The 14003-nt window shown below is 39.5% G+C and overlaps 1 long non-coding RNA gene across 1 annotated transcript in view; it reads right to left on the reverse strand.

Annotated features, from left to right (window-relative positions):
• The window catches only part of LOC120879263, a 13680-nt gene extending 2594 nt beyond the window's left edge, over positions 1–11086 (reverse strand). Inside the window, exon 1 of the long non-coding RNA XR_005724744.1 lies at positions 11076–11086. This is a non-coding gene — a long non-coding RNA (uncharacterized LOC120879263). The remainder of the gene's footprint in view (positions 1–11075) is intronic.
• Between the last annotated feature and the right edge of the window lie 2917 nt (positions 11087–14003).

The following is a 14003-nucleotide window of genomic DNA, read 5'->3' on the forward strand; positions in this document are numbered from 1 at the left end:
ATGAGTCAACTCTTCACATGAGGTGGCCAAAGTACTGGAGTTTCAGCTTTAGCATCAGTTCAGTTCAGTCGCTCAGTTGTGTCTGACTCTTTGCGACCCCATGAATTGCAGCACACCAGGCCTCCCTGTCCATCACTAACTCTCGGAGTTCACTCAGACTCGTGTCCATCTAGTCAGTGATGTTATCCAGCCATCTTATCCTCTGTCGTCCCCTTCTTCTCCTGCCCCCAATCCCTCCCAGCATCAAAGTCTTTTCCAATGAGTTAACTCTTAGCATGAGGTGGCCAAAGTACTGGAGTTTCAGCTTTAGCATCATTCCTTCCAAAGAAATCCCAGGGTTGATCTCCTTTAGAACGGACTGGTTGGATCTCCTTGCAGTCCAAGGGACTCTCAAGAGTCCTTTCCAACACCACAGTTCAAAAGCATCAATTCTTTGGCGCTCAGCCTTCTTCACAGTCCAACTCTCAGAGCCATACATGACCACTGGAAAAACCATAGCCTTGACTAGATGGACCTTAGTCGGCAAAGTAATGTCTCTGCTTTTGAATATACTATCTAGGTTTGTCATAACTTTTCTTCCAAGGAGTAAGTGTCTTTTAATTTCATGGCTGCAGTCACCATCTGCAGTGATTTTGGAGCCCCCCAAAATAATGTCTGACACTGTTTCCACTGTTTTCCCATCTATTTCCCATGAAGCGATGGGACCGGATGTCATGATCTCCGTTTTCTGAATATTGAGCTTTAAGCCAATTTTTTCACTCTCCTCGTTCACTTTCATCAAGAGGCTTTTTAGTTCCTCTTCACTCTCTGCTGTAAGGGTGGTGTCATCTGCATATCTGAGATTATTGATATTTCTCCCGGCCATCTTGATTCCAGCTTGTGTTTATTCCAGTCCAGTGTTCTCATGATGTGCTCTGCATAGAAGTTAAATAAACAGGGTGACAATATATAGCCTTGATGTACTCCTTTTCCTATTTGGAACCAGTCTGTTGTTCCATGTCCAGTTCTAACTGTTGCTTCCTGGCCTGCATACAGATTTCTCAAGAGGCAGGTCAGGTGGTCTGGTATTCCCATCTCTTTCAGAATTTTCCACAGTTTATTGTGATCCACACAGTCAACGGCTTTGGCATAGTCAATAAAGCAGAAGTAGATATTTTTCTGGAACTCTCTTGCTTTTTCCATGATCCAGCGGATGTTGGCAATTTGATCTCTGGTTCCTCTGCCTTTTTTAAAACCAGCTTGAACATCAGGAATTTCATGGTTCACATATTGCTGAAGCCTGGCTTGGAGAATTTTGAACATTATTTTACTAGCATTTGAGATGAGTGCAAGCTTTAGCATAATTCCTTTCAAAGAACACCCAGGGCTGATCTCCTCTAGAATGGATTGGTTGGATTGCTACTTCATGACAAATAGAAGGGGAAAAGGTGGAAGTAGTGACAGATTTCCTCTTCTTGGGCTCTAAAATCACTACAGATGGTGACTGCAGCTATGAAATCAGAAGACATTTGCTTCTTGGCAGGAAAGTTATGACGAACATAGTGTGTTGAAAAGCAGAGCCATTACTCTGCCGACAAAGGTCCCTATTGTCAAGGCTATGGTCTTCCCAGTGATCATGTACGGTTGTGAGAGCTGGGCTGTAAAGAAAGTATAGCATTGAAAAATTGATGCCTTTAAACCATGGTGCTGGAGAAGACTCCTGAGAGTCCCTTGGACAGCAAGGAGATCAAACCAGTCAATCTTAAGGGAAATTAACCCTGTATACTCATTGGAAGGACTGATGCTGAAGTTGAAACTTGAGTATTTTGGTCATCTGTGAACAGCTAACTTATTGGAAAAGTCCCTGATGCTGGGAAAGATTGAGGAGAAGGAGAAGAGGGCTTTGGAGGATGAGATGTTTGAATGGCATCACAGATGCAATGGACCTGAACTTTTGCAAACTTCAGGAGACAATGAGGGACAGAGAGGCCTGGGTGCTGCAGTCTATGGGTTCACCAAGAGTCAGACATGGCTGGGCAACTAAAAAACAACAACAGTGTGTAAACAACAACACACAAAAAACCATGTAGGACATTTGATTCACTAGGCAAGAGGCTTTTCCTTCTCTGTATGCACAGGAAGGGAAATGAATATACTGGACAGTTAATATATAAGAAAGAGCACAAACTAAGAAAAGGTACCCCAAAGTGCTCTAGTATCTCAACCCAGCACAGAAGTGTCAATGATATACCTTTTCAAAGTGTTGAGATGAATTCTTTTTGATTATTTACATTTATTGTTGTTCTTATTCAGTTGCTAAGTCCTGTCTGACTCTTTTTGACCCCATGGATTACAACATGCCAGGCTCCTCTGTCTTCCACTATCTCCCAGAGTTTACACAAATTCAGGTCCATTAAGTCAGTGGTTCTATCTAACTATCTCATCCTCTGCCGCCCTCTTCTCTTTTTGCCTTGGTTCTTTTCCATCAGGGTCTTTTCCAGTGAATTGGCTCTTCTCATCAGGTGGCCAAAGTATTGGAACTTCAGCTTCAGCATCAGTTCTTCCAATGAATTTTTAGGGTTGATTTCTTTAGGGTTGGCTGTTTTGATATCTTTGCTGTCCAAGGGACTCTCAAGACTCTTTTCCAGAACCACAAATTAAAAACACCAATTCCTCAGCACTCAGCCTTGTTTATGGTCCAACTCTCACATCTGTAGGTGACTACTGGAAAAACCATAGCTTTAACTATAGGGACTTTGTTGGCAAAATGACGGCTCTGCTTCTTAATATGCTACATAGTTTTGTCATAGTTTTCCTTCCAAGGAGGAAGGATCTTTTAATTTCATGGCTGCAGTCACTGTCTGCATTGATTTTGGAGCCCAAGAAAATAAAATATGTCACTGGTTCCACTTTTTCTCCTAACTTATTACTACATGCAAAAATTTCCTTTTAACTGAGTTAATGTTGAATTTCTGTTCTTAGCAATCAAATTGTTGCTGTTCAGTCATGAAGTTGTGTCTGACTATGATCCCATGGTGGAGAAGGAAATGGCAACCCACTTCAGTACTCTTGCCTGGAAAATCTCATGGATGGAGAAGCCTGATAGGCTATAGTCCATGGTGTCGCAAAGAGTCAGACATGACTGAGCAACTTCACTTCACTTCACATGATCCTATGGACTGCTGCACACCTGGCTTCCCTCTGTCCTTCACTATCTCCTGGAGTTTGCTCAAACTTATGTTGATTGAGTAAGTGAAGCTATCTCTGGAGAGGGAAATGGCAAACCACGTCAGTATTTTTTGCTCGAGAACCCCATGGACAGTATGAAAAGGCAATCAAATGAGCCCAGACAAATGCAAATAGGTTGGTAAATATTTTGCTGGGTCTCTTTGCCTGTCTCAGCCTGTCAGTAATCAGTGTTGTGACTGGATTGGCTCTTGTAGTGCTTGTTAGAGTTACAGATGCCCTCAGCAATGACCACCAGGACACTTTGAAAGAGACAAAGCTTATTACTTACAAGTTTTGAAAATTACACGGCACACCTGGGTGACAGAGTGAGGTCATGGATAGGTAGCATCTACTGAAAGAAAAACACATAAACACATACTGTGCAATGAAAACTGTGAGTTAATGTTTTTTTGGAGGCCTTGGTGAAGACTACAGGAGAGAGCCTGTCAGATTGCTGTGAGAAACTGCCTCTAAGTGTTGAAGAGGAGCAGATATATGCAAATTTGGGGGAAAACATATTGTCAAGCATAAAAAGATTACTGCTCAATCCAAGGAAAAGAAATCTCAAGTTAATGATTTTAATGTTTTCCATTGCATGGGAAGATGAAAGAATGCAGGTTCATTGAAATTTGTCATTAGACAGGTGTCTTAACTGGGCTTCCCAGCTGGTGCAGGGGTAAAAAATCTGCTTGCTAACACAGGAGAGGCAGGAGAAACGGATTTGTTTCCTGGGCCAGGAAGAGCCTCTGGAGTAGGAAATGGCAAGCTGCTCCAGTATTCTTGACTGGAAAATTTCATGCACAGAGGAGCCTGGAGCCTGGTGGGTGATGAGGCTGCTAAAGAGTCAGATGCAACTGATGGACTAAGCACCATGAAAGTATCTGGGGGCCTGTACATCCAAAGCATAGCATACTTGCTGTTTTTCTCCGTCTTGAAGTCCCCTGTTCCTGGATGACTAGCATGGTTAATGGCATGATCCTTATAGAACTGAAGGGCAGACAACACTTTTTTTTTTTTTTTTTCCTTTATAAGTGTTTGACAGGTTTGGTAGGGTTGAGGTGGGGGCCTAAGGTTTCACAACTTACTCTTTGTTGGTGAATTCAAAGTATAAAATTGGGGAATTTAAACTGTGAGAAGAGGAAACAAAAATGAAAACGGCACAAAAACACAGTGGGCCCAAATTGCCAGTCACCCGCATTAGCCAAGATCTCTACAATAAGGGAGTCTGGCAGCATGGTGGTGGGGAGGCTGTGGGGAAGGGGTTCTGGTGGCTGAGGTGGCCTAGCTTTTTATCTAGTGCATTGCTTTGGAGGCAAAATTATTTATTCTCGATAGCCATCTTAGAAGTGGATGCCTCCACAATCAAACCTTAATTTGGGCATTTGCACTAGTATTGAAACATACATATTACCATATGTAAAATAAAAAACCAGTGGGAATTTGCTGCATGGTGCAGGGTGCTCAAGCCTGGTACTCTGTGACTACCTAGAGGAGTGGGGTGGGGTGGGAGGTGAGAAGGAGGTTCAAGAGGGAAGGGACATGTGTACACCTATGGTTGATTCTTATTGATGTATGACAGAAGCTAACACAATATTATAAAACAATTATCCTTCAATTAAAAATACAACATTGTAAGGTAATTAGCTTCCAATGAAAATAAATACATTTATATTTTAAAAACCAGTACAATAGTGTAATGAACACTCTGGTACCCCCCGCCCCAAAATTAAAAAAACAATTTAAAAAAATTTTAAAAGAAAGAAAAAGAAGCAACATTTTAGGGCTTATGTACTACCAGGGAATTTTTTTAACATTCATGGAAATGAATTACATATAGGTAAGTGGCTTCAGAGAGAAACTGATAAAAGTAGCAAATTGGGAAAATTATGACTATAAAGTAAAACAATGAAACATGATGTGTGAAACATATTCTTAATTTCATCATATCAGGAAAATCAGTAATTATATTTATGATATAAGCTAAAAATCTGTGATAAATTTAAGTTGAAATGTAGACCAAGCATAAAAGACCAAGGGTTTTAGACACTTTAGTATACAAGTCGATTGTAATCTCATGACATGGGCCAACATTTTGGAATAATACTGTTTTAGGGCTATACCTGCTAATATAATCTACCCTGCTTACTTGACAAATAGTAAAATTAAAATTCTACAATATATGACCATACTAATATCACAATTATTATAGATAAACCAATATTTAGTGTTAAATATTGAACTTCAAAAATGCAAATCCTTTTGGAGTAAACCCAATTAGTCCTTTCACTGTTTCAATGACCGCCAAATTCCACTCTGATAATAAATTTAGTATGCGGAGTAAACATACATATGGCAAAGGGATGTCTAACAGAGACATTTCCAGATGAGTGTTAAATTATTTAAAAACTGAAGGTCATATAAACCTTAAGTTTTTTCAAGTCATTCTGGCTACAAGTATTAAGAAAATTATTGAGCAAGTACTTAATATGTAATAACATACAGCTGTAAGATCTACAGGGTCACCTTTTAGATTGGAAATGAAAAACACACATAGATGCTAATTTCATTTCTTTGGCTTTGTTTTGTCATAATACAGAAGAGATTCCACTTAAATATTAATGATAGTTTCTCCTCAGAACTATTTTGATATGATCTTGAGAGACCATAATACTTTAACATTCATTTAGATAGTAGATAATATTTCAATTATTCATATACCTATTATATCCAGATGAATGTAAAGGGCACACTGTCACTTTTAATAATGCCAACTGGAAGTGTATTTCTGGTAATGGAAGGCTTATATAAAAATATTTAGTAAGTAGCTGATACTTTTATGATATTAAGTACAAGATTTTTGTTTAAACTTCTGATTTCTAGTCTATATTTGAATGCTGCTGTTTAATTATGAATTTAAAATACATTGTTGAAATTTCTTAGAACTCCAACAGAGCCTGTGTCTTAGTGTATAAAGTAAAATTTCAATATGAAATCATTTTATTTCAAGTGAATATTTATTATGTTGTTATTTGAAAATCTCAAGGGCTATGGAGTATTTTAAAGATACGTTAAGTAACACAACAGAAAATTATCTCGATCAAGAGAACTAGTTGTCAATATTGCTAAGACGTTCAACATATTTTCAGACATTAAAATGTGGATTGTTGAACCATATTAGGTTAAGGAAGATAGTGATGTGTTCCTTAAAGAGAATCTTCTCATTTGAAGGATTAAGTAACTGTGGGCTCTCCTGGTGGCTCAAAGGTAAATAATCCACCAGAAATTTAGGAGATGTGGGTTCAATCTCTGGGTCAGGAAGATTCCCTGGAAAGCAAATGGCAATCCATCCCAATATTCTTTCCTAGAGAATCCCATGGACCTAAGGAAGCTGGCAGGCTACATTCCATGGGGTCAAAAAAGAGTTGGACATGATGACTAAAGAACAACAAACAACAAAGGTAAGCTAAGCATGTTTCCATTTAACAAGTGTGATCAAATTTTATCATCACCTGATGCAAAGAGCTGACTCATTTGAAAAGACCCTGATGCTGGGAAAGATTGAGGGCAGGAGGAGAAGGAGACGACAGAGGATGAGATGGTTGGATGGCATCACCGACTCGATGGACATGGGTTTGGGTGAACTCCAGGAGTTGGTGATGGACAGAGAGGCCTGGGGTCGCAAAAAGTCGGACACAATTGAGTGACTGAACTGAACTGAACTGAACTGAAAAGGCATTGATGATGGTAATTTATTTAAGGACAGTGTTCTACCCACCCGTGACTAAATTCAGATTCCTTTATTATTGTTGTTCTCTTCTCTCTGGTTTCAGTTCCTGGTTTTGTCCCTGAGCTAAGAGGATGTGGGATAAATTGTTTCAACTTGTTTCTCTTTTCTGAAAAGGTGACCACTGCCTATTACGGTATTACATATTAATATATGAGCTAATATGTATTAGTAACAGTACTATTTCACTATGGAAGATATTTAATATGATGTTTCCTTTATTTTCATAGTCAGAGATGTGTCTTTTGTATTTCAGTTTAATTTTATTTATGTTATGTCTTCTCTATTTTGGTTATTCTTGATTCATCTGACTTTTTGTCAAAGATAGCATCTTGCCTTGTTATGTTTGAGTATTTATTTTAAAATATAGTTATTTGAGTAGATCAGGGCATACATAGGACGCCAAAATTGTTTAAATTTTACTCTTTTAAAGGAATTGCTGATCTTTTCTCCGTTGTATATTCTTGATTATCAGCCACAAAAAAGAACAAATTTGAGTCAGTTCTAAGGAGGTGGATGACTCTAGAGCCTGTTATACAGATATAAGTAAGTCAGGAAGAGAAAAACAAATGTCATATATTAATGTGTATATATATATATATTATCTAGAAAAATGGTACTGATAAACCTACTTGCAGGGCAGGAGTAGAGATGCAAACATAGTGAACAGATTTGTGGACACAGCAGAGGAAGGAGAGGGTGGGATGAATTGAGAGAGCAGCATTGAAAATATACACTACCATACGTAAAATGAATAGCTAGTGGGAAGCTACTGTATAACACAAGGAGCTCAACCCAGTATCCTGTGACAGCCTAAAAGGGTGGGATGCGGTGGGGTTGGAGGGAGGTTCAAGAAGGAGGGAATGTATACCTATGACTGATTCATGTTGATGTGTGGCAGAAACCAAAACAACATTGTAAAGCAATTATCTTCCAATTAAAAGTAAAGTTTAAAACGATTGCTGATCTTTCTATCATCACTTATATCATGCCTGATTGTCCAGTTACTTAAATTATGCTGTATAAAATATAGTTATTTCATATCCTCAGTTCTGAAATCAATGCCCTTAGGAGCCTATTAACTCAGAGGTGACAGTGATGATGACTGTTGGGGGTGTAATTTGCATGCAAGAAAAAGCCATTTTTTTATTATTTGAAATTATAAATACAACTTGATCCACTTCATTTTTATTTGGTTTAATAATTAAGTGACAATATCCACTGGATCATAGAAAAACCAAGGGAATTCCAGAAAAACATCTACTTGTGCTTCATTGACTACACTAAAATCTTTGACTGTATGGATCACAACAAACTGGAAAATTCTTAAAGAAAAAGGAATACCAGACCACCTTACCTGCCTTCAGAGAAACTTGTATGCAAGACAAGAAGCAACAGTTAGAAGTGGACACAGAACAATTGTTTGAAAATTGGGAAATGAGTATGATACAGCTGTATGTTGTCACTAATTATTTAACTTAAATGCAGAGTATATAATGCAAAATGCTGGGCTGGATGACTCACAAGCTGGATCAAGACTGCCAGGAGAAATATCAATAACTTCAGATATACAGATGACACCACCCTAATGGCAGAAAGCAAAGAGGAACTAAAAAGCCTCTTGATGAAGTTGAAGTGTTGTCATTCAGTCATGTCAGGCTCTTTGACGCCATGACTGTAGCCTGCCAGGCACTTCTCTCCAAGAGATTTTCCAGGCAAGAATACTGGAGTGGGTTGCCATTTCCTCCTCTAGGGGATTTTCCCAATCCAGGGATCGAGCCCAGGTATCCCACATGACAGGTAGATTCTTTACCATCTGAGCCACCAGGGAGGCCAATTATGAACTATTAAATGTGATGGTTTCAAGTTTATTTACAGTCCAAATCTTGATAATTACCCCTTTAAAAAACATAACAGATTCATTGAGGCATTGTTCACATAACGTACAATTCACTAATTTGAAGTTTATAATTCAATGCTTTTTAGTATATTCACAAGTTTGTCCAACGATCACTGCAGTAGATATTAGAACTTTTTTTTTAACATCCTATAAAGAAATTCTAAACCCTAGAACTATCACCTACAGCTTTTCAATATGCTATGTAGGTTGGTCATAACTTTCCTTCCAAGGAGTAAGCGTCTTTTAATTTCATGGCTGCAATCACCATCTGCAGTGATTTTGGAACCCAAAAAAATAAAGTCTGACACTGTTTCCACTGTTTCCCCATCTATTTCCCATGAAGTGATGAGACCAGATGCCATGATCTTCGTTTTCTGAATGTTGAGCTTTAACCTGAACTATGGTGTTGGAGAAGACTCTTGAGAGTCCCTTGGACTGCAAGGAGATCCAACCAGTCCATTCTAAAGGAGATCAACCTGGGGATTTCTTTGGAAGGAATGATGCTAAAGCTGAAACTCCAGTACTTTGGCCACCTCATGCGAAGAGTTGACTCATTGGAGAATTCTTTGATGCTGGGAGGGATTGGGGACAGGAGAAGAAGGGGACGTCCGAGGATGAGATGGCTGGATTGTATCACTGACTCAATGGACGTGAGTCTGAGTGAACTCCGGGAGTTGGTGATGGACAGGGAGGCCTGGCATGCTGCGATTCATGGAGTCACAAAGAGTCAGACACGACTGAGCGACTGAACTGAACTGAGCTTTAAGCCAACTTTTTCACTCTCCTCTTTCACTTTCATCAAGAGGCTTTCTAGCTCCTCTTCACTTTCTGCCGTAAGGGTGGTGTCATCTGCATATCTGAGGTTATTGATATTTCTCCTGGCAATCTTGATTCCAGCTTGTGCTTCTTCCAGCCCAGAGTTTCTCATGATGTACTCTGCATAGAAGTTAAATAAGCAAGATGAAAATATACAGCCTTGACATACTCCTTTTCCTATTTGGAACCAGTCTGTTGTTCCATGTCCAGTTCTAACTGTTGCTTCCTGATCTGCATATAGGTTTCTCAAGAGGCAGGTCAGGTGGTCTGGTATTCTCATCTCTTTCAGAATTTTCTACAGTTTATTATGATCCACACAGTCAAAGGCTTGGCATAGTCAATAAAGCAGAAATAGATGTTTTTCTGGAACTCTCTTGCTTTTTCGATGATCCAGCAGATGTTGGCAGTTTGATCTCTGGTTCCTCTTCCTTGGAAGGAAAGTTATGACCAACGTAGATACCATATTGAAAAGCAGAGATATTACTTTGCCAACAAAGGTCTGTCTAGTCAAGGCTATGATTTTTCCAGTGGTCATGGATGGATGTGATAGTTGGACTGTGAAGAAAACTGAGCACCGACGAATTGATGCTTTTGAACTGTGGTACTGGAGAAGGTTCTTGAGAGTCCCTTGGGCTTCAAGGAGATCCAAACAGTCCATTCTAAAGGAGATCAGTTCTGGGTGTTCATTGGACGTGAGAAATAGATTTAAGGGACTAGATCTGATAGAGTGCCTGATGAACTATGGACAGAGGTTTGTGACATTGTACAGGAGACAGAAATCAAGACCTTCCCCAAGAAAAAGAAATGCAAAACAGCAAATTGGCTGTCTAGGAGGCCTTACAAATAGCTATGAAAAGAAGAGAAGTGAAAAGCGAAGGAGAAAAGGAAAGATATATTCACTTGAATGCAGAGTTCCAAAGAATAGCAAGGAGAGATAAGAAAGCCTTCCTCAGTGATCATTGCAAAGAAATAGAGGAAAACAATAGATTAGGAAAGACTAGAGATCTCTTCAAGAAAATTAGAGACACCAAGGGAACATTTCATGCAAAGATGGGCTCAATGAAGGACAGAAATAGTATGGACCTAACAGAAGTAGGAGATATTAAGAAGAGGTGGCAAGAATACACAGAAGAACTGTACAAAAAAGATATTCATGACCCAGATAATCACGAAGGTGTGAGCACTCACCTAGAGTCAGACATCCTGGAATGTGAAGTCAAGTGGGCCTTAGGAAGCATCACTACTAACAAAGCTAGTAGAGGTGATGGAATTCCAATTGAGCTATTTCAAATCCTAAAAGATGATGCTGTGATAGCGCTGCACTCAATATGCCAGCAAATTTGGAAAACTCAGCAGTGACCCCAGGACTGGAAATTGTCAGTTTTCATTCCAATCCCAGAGAAAGGTAATACCAAAGAATGCTCAAACTACCACACAAGTGCACTCATCTCACACGCTAGTAGAGTAATGCTCAAACTTCTCCAAGTCAGACTTCAGCAATATGTGAACTGTAAACTTCTAGATGTTCAAGCTGTTTTTAGAAAAGGCAGAGGAACCAGAGATCAAATTACCAACATCCACTGGATCAAGCACAGACTGGAACCAAGATTGCTGGGAGAAATAGCAATAACCTCAGATATCATATGACACCACTCTTATGGCAGAAAGTAAAGAACCTCTTGATGAAAGTGAAAGAAGAGAGTGAAAAAGTTGACTTAAAGCTCAACATCCAGAAAACTAAAATCATGGCATCTGGTCCCATCACTTCATGGGAAATAGATGGGGAATCAGTAGAAACAGTGGCTGACTTTATTTTTGGGGGCTCCAAAATCACTGCAGATGGTGATTGCAGCCATGAAATTAAAAGGCGTTTTCTCCTTGAAAGGAAAGTTATGATCAACCTAGACAGCATGTTCAAAAGCAGAGACATTACTTGGCCAACAAAGGTCCATCTAGTCAAGGCTATGGTTTTTCCAATGGTCATGCATGAATGTGAGAGTTGGACTATAAAGAAAGCTGATCACCAAAGAATTGATGCTTTTGAACTGTGATGTTGGAGAAGACTCTTGAGAGTCCCTTGGACTGCAAGGACATCCAACCAGTCCATCCAAAGGAGATCAGTCCTGGGTGTTCATTGGAAGGACTGATGTTGAAGCTGAAACCCCAATACTTTGACCACCTGATGCGAAGAGCTGACTCATTAGAAAAGACCCTGATGCTGTGAAATATTGAGTGCAGGATGATAAGGGGACACGGAGGATGAGATGGTTGGATGGCATCACTGAATTAATGGACTTGAATTTGGGTGAACTCCGGGAGTTGGTGATGGACAGGGAGACCTGGTGTGCTGCAGTTCATGGGGTTGCAAAGAGCTGGACATGGCTGAGTGACTGAACTGAACTGAACGGATAGTGTCCTATAGAGTTTCATATGAACATTAGGACTGGCTATCAGTTGAGACTGTGATAGGGATTGTGTGGAATCTACAGATTAATTGGGAGGTTATTTCACCATTTTAACTATATTAAGTAATCTGATCCATGGATGCAAGATTTTTTTCCATTTATTTAGCTCTTCTTTGACCAATATTTTACGTTTTCAAACCATAAATTTCACACACACATTTCATTTTGTTATTCTTTTTCATTCACACTTCATTTTTGTTAATAATCTTATTCTTTTTGATATAATTTTACATGAAGTAGAAATTTTATTTTGTATTGATTATTCCAAGTGATAATCATGTAATGGATTATTTTATATGCATATTGTATCTTGCAATCTTACTGAAGATTTTCACGAGTGATAATATTTTTAGTGAGTTCTTATAAGCTTTTTTAATGTCCAATATCATGTCATCTGTGAACAGATAAAGTTTTACTACTTCTTTTCCCCTTTACATGTCTTTTGTTCTCTTGCTGATTACCCTTGATCGACCTTCTAATATTAATACAATGTTGTGCAGAAGGGGCAATGGCACCCCACTCAAGTAGTCTTACCTGGAAAATCCCATGGACGGAGGAGCCTGGTAAGCTGCAGTCCATGGGGTCGCTAAGTGTCGGACACGACTGAGCGACTTCACTTTCACTTTTCACTTTCATGCATTGGAGAAGGAAATGGCAACCCACTCCAGTGTTCTTGCCTGGAGAATCCCAGGGACGGGGGAGCCCGGTGGGCTGCCATCGATGGGGTCGCACAGAGTCGCACACGACTGATACGACTTAGCAGCAGCAGCAGCAGAAGGGGCAAGAATGAATGCCCCTCTTTTGTTGCAGATCTCAGAGGGAAAGCATCTAGTCTTTCACCATTAAGTATAGTGTGGGTTTTTCAAAGATGCCTTTTATCATGAAATATGATAAAGCATAAAATATGCTTCTATAATTTTGTGATAACACTAGGGACATGAAGGAGAAGGCAATGGCACCCCACTCCAGTCCTCTTGCCTGGAAAATCCCATGGGTGGAGGAGCCAGGTGGGCGACTTCACTTTCTCTTTTCCTCTTCATGCGTTGGAGAAGGAAATGGCAACCCACTCCAGTGTTCTTGCCTGGAGAATCCCAGGGACGGGGGAGCCTGGTGGGCTGCCGTCTATGGGGTCGCACAGAGTCAGACACGACTGAAGCGACTTAGCAGCAGCAGCAAGGACATGAAATTGCCTAGTTTCAAAGGTTAGGTTTTCTTTGTTTATTTGTTTGTTTCCACCTTCTCTGAGCCTGCTATTGGGTAAGTAATTCAGATCAAGATTTGCGCTTCTAAACTGGTCACTTTGGAGGAAGAGAAAGGCAAAATAAGCACATCAAATACTCTCAGACCTATTCCAGTTTCTCCACTACAGCACTTATTAGAGCTGTGCATGAGAGCGGAGGAGAGGGCTTCGTGTATTTCTAAGTCATGAACTAAATAGTAAACGGATCCCTTTTGAATCCTCTTTCACTGGGGCATTGCTTCTTTTAGTCAAGAGCTTCAAGAGGGAAACAGGAGTAGCAGGATTTATCATAATAGTGACACAAAATGAACAAACAAATAAGAGTAAATTTAAAAACTTCAGAACCACCAAATAGTAAGTATTTTAAATGATTTTCTGTGTTTAGAAAGCTACAGGATTTGATTGAATGTGCTTCAGATTTCATCTGCATTCATCAAAGTAGCCTGATCATCTTAAACTCCACATCTTTACATGAGGTTAGCATAAACTGATTTGTACATATTTTGTTCAATAGTATTATAAAATGAATTATGCACTAAGCAGAGCAATGATTTACAATCTTTATGGCCATTTTCCATTCTTTAAAATTTT

Source organism: Oryx dammah, unplaced genomic scaffold, assembly GCF_014754425.2.
Source record: "Oryx dammah isolate SB20612 unplaced genomic scaffold, SCBI_Odam_1.1 HiC_scaffold_20, whole genome shotgun sequence".
Taxonomy (NCBI): domain Eukaryota; kingdom Metazoa; phylum Chordata; class Mammalia; order Artiodactyla; family Bovidae; genus Oryx; species Oryx dammah.